This window comes from Myotis lucifugus, unplaced genomic scaffold, assembly GCF_000147115.1.
Source record: "Myotis lucifugus unplaced genomic scaffold, Myoluc2.0 scaffold_57, whole genome shotgun sequence".
NCBI lineage: Eukaryota > Metazoa > Chordata > Mammalia > Chiroptera > Vespertilionidae > Myotis > Myotis lucifugus.
Window position 1 is genome coordinate 6,256,815 of NW_005871105.1, and position 4,116 is coordinate 6,260,930.

Sequence of the window (4,116 nt, forward strand, 5' to 3'; positions counted from 1 at the left end):
CAGGCCAAATAGTTTGCTGAACTGTGCCCTATATTATTGATTTTTTTTCTTTTATTGACTCATTCTCATTAGCACATGAACTGACTGAAATTGCTCTTTTCTTTTTAAAAAAGCCACAAAATAAAGACAAATTAAAACGCTGTGGTCTCATTTTCCCTTGCAGCTAGTATTACTTTTCTCTGCTCACCTTACAGTCCAAATTTTTGCAAAAGTTGTCTATACTCCCTATCACATTTTTCTTCTTTCTATTGTCTTTTGAACATACTTCAGTCAAGCTTTGCTTCTACCTCTGCACTGAAACTGCTCTTGTCAAGGTCATGATGACCTTCACATTGTTTAATCTGATGGTCATTTTTTTGCTATAACATGACTGATTTCTCAACAGTATTTGACACAGTCACTCCCTCCATTTTGAAACATTTTCTTCACTTTGCTTAAAAACATCATAGACTCATGATTTTTTCCTTTCACACTGGATATTTCTTTTATGATTCCTTGTTTATTTTTCTCCTTATGAATTACTTCTTCACTTGTTTGAACTCCCAGCAATCTTGGTCTTCTCTATTTATGCTCACTACTTTTGTCATCTTAGACAATTTCTGCAGATATTCTCTATATGTCATTGATTCTCTAATTTTTATCTCCAGCTTAGGCTGTTCCATTGAACTCCAGATTGGGTATCCTTTTGTGTGATACAACTCCATTTGGTTGTGTAATAGGTGTCTCAAACTTAACATGTGAAGAATTCAGCTCTTTATAGTACCCTCTATACCTGCTCTACACTCCATCTCAGTTATGTTCATTCTGTGTTTTCAATTACATAGATGAAGACCTTGACATCAACGTTGACTCTTCTCTTTCTCTCACACTATCTTTCTATATTTCATACACTATTTTTAGCTCTACCTTTGAAATATATATAGACTCCAGCTACTTCTCACCATTTCCTCTGCTGCCACTATGAACCAGCCACTATCATTTCTGACCAGAGGTCCAGTAGTAAGATCCTAACTATCCCCCCTGCTTCTGCCCCTGGTACTTCTGTAGAATGATCTCAAGTGAAGCCAGAGGAATCATTTAAAAATGTGAGATCTGACATATTTCTCCTTTACAATGGATCCTCAGGATAAAGGTCAAGAGTCAGAGTGTCCTGAAGGCCCCACATGACCATGAGCCTTTGCTCTTTCTGACCTGTCTGACTCTGTCTCCCATTTCTCCTGCCATGGCTCACTCACATACAGCTTCCTGGGACTTTTTGTTGTTCCTCATTCACATCGGGTCCTTACTCACATGATGACTTTTGCAGAAATCATTTATTCTCTCTGGTGCACTCTTCCTCCTAATATTTACAAGGCTCACTCCTACGTGCTCCCAGTCCTTGCTCAAATGTCAGCTTTTCCTGGTGCCCTCCTCTTAGCACCCCATGTATTAATGCTACCAACCCTAATCCCTGAACCAGCATTCTACATCCTTTCTTAATCTGCTCTGTTTTCCCATAGCCTCTTATCTTCCAATAATGTTATCTTTTATTTGCGGTATTTATTTTTATTGACTTTCTCTCCCTGTGAGATTGTAAACCGTGAGAATAAGAATTTTGGTTTGTTTTGTTCACTGATGAAGCATGAGTGTTTGACACACAGTAGGTCTTCAACAGATCTTTCTTTTAAATACAGTCCTGACTTTATTCTGTAAAAATCATTTTTTCTGGATCTAGAATTGTAAGATTTTAGAGCAGAAAGAGATTTTATATTATCAGAAGTCTCTAGATCGGCGCTGTCAGATAGCCACATGATGCTATTTAAAAATAATAGTTAAAAGTGATTAAAATTAAAGATTAAGTTCCTCAGTTTCAATAGCAACATTTCAAGTTCTCATGTAACCAGTAACTACTGTGTTGGACAGCCCAGGTACAGAACTTTCCCATCGCCACAGGAAGTTCATTATATAGGTGATGGATTTCCCAAGGTCCTACAGGTCATTAGTCCAGCATTGAAATTGAACTCAGAGGACCCACATTATTATTTTTTAAATATATTTTGTATTGACTTCAGAGAGGACGGGGGAAGGAGAGAGATAGAAACATCAATGATGAGAGAGAATCATTGATTGGCCACCTGCTGCCCACCCCACACCGGGGATTGAGCCCACAACTTAGATTATGCATGTACCCTGACCGGGAATTGAAATGTGACCTCCTGGTTCCTAGGTCGATGCTCACCAACCAAGCATGCTGACTGGGTGGACCCAAATTATTTATGAAAATTATACAGCGGCGCTTCTCATATGAAGGCCCTGTGGGATCTTGTTAACGCTGCAGATTCTAATTCGGTAGGTCTGGAATGGGGCCCAAGTTCTGCCTTTCTACCAAGCTCCAAGGTGATGCCAGTGCTGCTGGTGTGGGGCATCCCACTCTGAAGAGTAAGGCTGCAGAGCATTCAGGGGATGCTAAGGACCACTTCCTTTTGATTATTATTTTAGTAGGACATTTATTCATTGTTATCACAAAAGTGTACTTTTGTAATTAGGATAATGTTTTCTATATAACACTGGCTGGTATCTTTAATGCTGGTCTCACATTCAGCTACATCTATTAAAGCATGTTCCCTATTCTCAGATGAAAGCTTCATAAATAATACATAGTCCAGCAGGGGAAAGGAAGAAACTGAGAGGCTGTAGAACATTCATTCCAAGACCGGACCTGACAGGATGCTTTGTGATGCTTTGCATTTCTCATGAGGTGTAGATGTAATGTAATGGCTATGCAGCTGATTCACAAGGTGAAATAATGGATGATGGTAGTTCATTCTGGTTTGTGTAATGAAAGTTTAGAATAGTGAGTGAAGGGGAGGCTTTTCTGGTTGAAATTGGCTTTATTGTTGTACAAAATTTGGATTTGGTTTTGAAAAGTATGAGATTAACTTTTTTTTTATTAGTCAAACATTTAACTTTATTTAAAGCATAAAACAAAGATGGAGAAGTCAGATCAGTAAATATAAGCAATTTAAACTTCCCTATCAAAGAGTAAGAAATTTTTTGGAGTTAATTTGATCTGTTCTTTACAAGAGATATAATTAATAAAAGTGCATTAAAATGTTATAAACAACCTAGGCGATTGCATTGCAATTAAATAGGAACAATAAGGGAAAATGCTAGCAATAGTTTTATCAAACACATAAAATTTTAAAGAAGAACTGGGTATTTTAAAATCAAAGGATATAATTTTATGAAGTATAAATTTATGAAATTAATACAAGAGGAAGTAGAATGAATTACAGTTAAAGAAGAAATCTAGGAAATAACTTAAGAAATACTTCTCAAAAAATGTTGGGTACCAGATAATCTTACTGGTACATTCTTCTTATTTCAAATGGCATCTAATCCTAATTTCTTTTACAAAGAGAGAGCTTAAATGCCCAAAGTGACAAAAATGGCGCACACAAAAAGAGAATCTGCCTCACTTATAAATAGTTACATTTAAAAATGTCTAAAAAGCCCTACCAAATGTAATCTAACTATATTAAAAGAATCTCATAATTTATGACTTTGTAAGGTTTCTCTCAGGAATGTGAGGTTAGATAAATATCATGATATTATATGTGCTTCATTTAGTCATTATATTAATTAATTCTACAAAAGTATTTATTAAGATTTAATATCCATTTCTGCAAATAGCTCTTTTTTTAAAATTTTGTTTTATTTCTTAAAGTATTACAAGAGATTAACTTTTGAATTCTAAAATTACACTGGTAGTTTCTAAAATTTTGTAAATATTCAGAAAGATATACTTTGTTATAATATACTTTGTTCTCAAACTCTAACTTTGAAGTACTTGAAAGTTTAATAAACTTACTCATATTTGTTAATAAGACCAAGCTGCCTCTTTTACCTGAAACAGTTTATTTCTTTGATGATGTCATATTTAGATATCAGAAAAAGACACTGCTGTGAAGCCTTCTAAATTCTGCAATTTAGCAGAATGTTTGTCCATTTTATAAACTGAGAAACTAATATCATTGGCCCTGCCTACACTTAGATTATTCTCAAATGTACATATCATGGAATAATAAATATTAGGCAACATTGAACTTCAAAATGAGAACTGCACATGATATCATT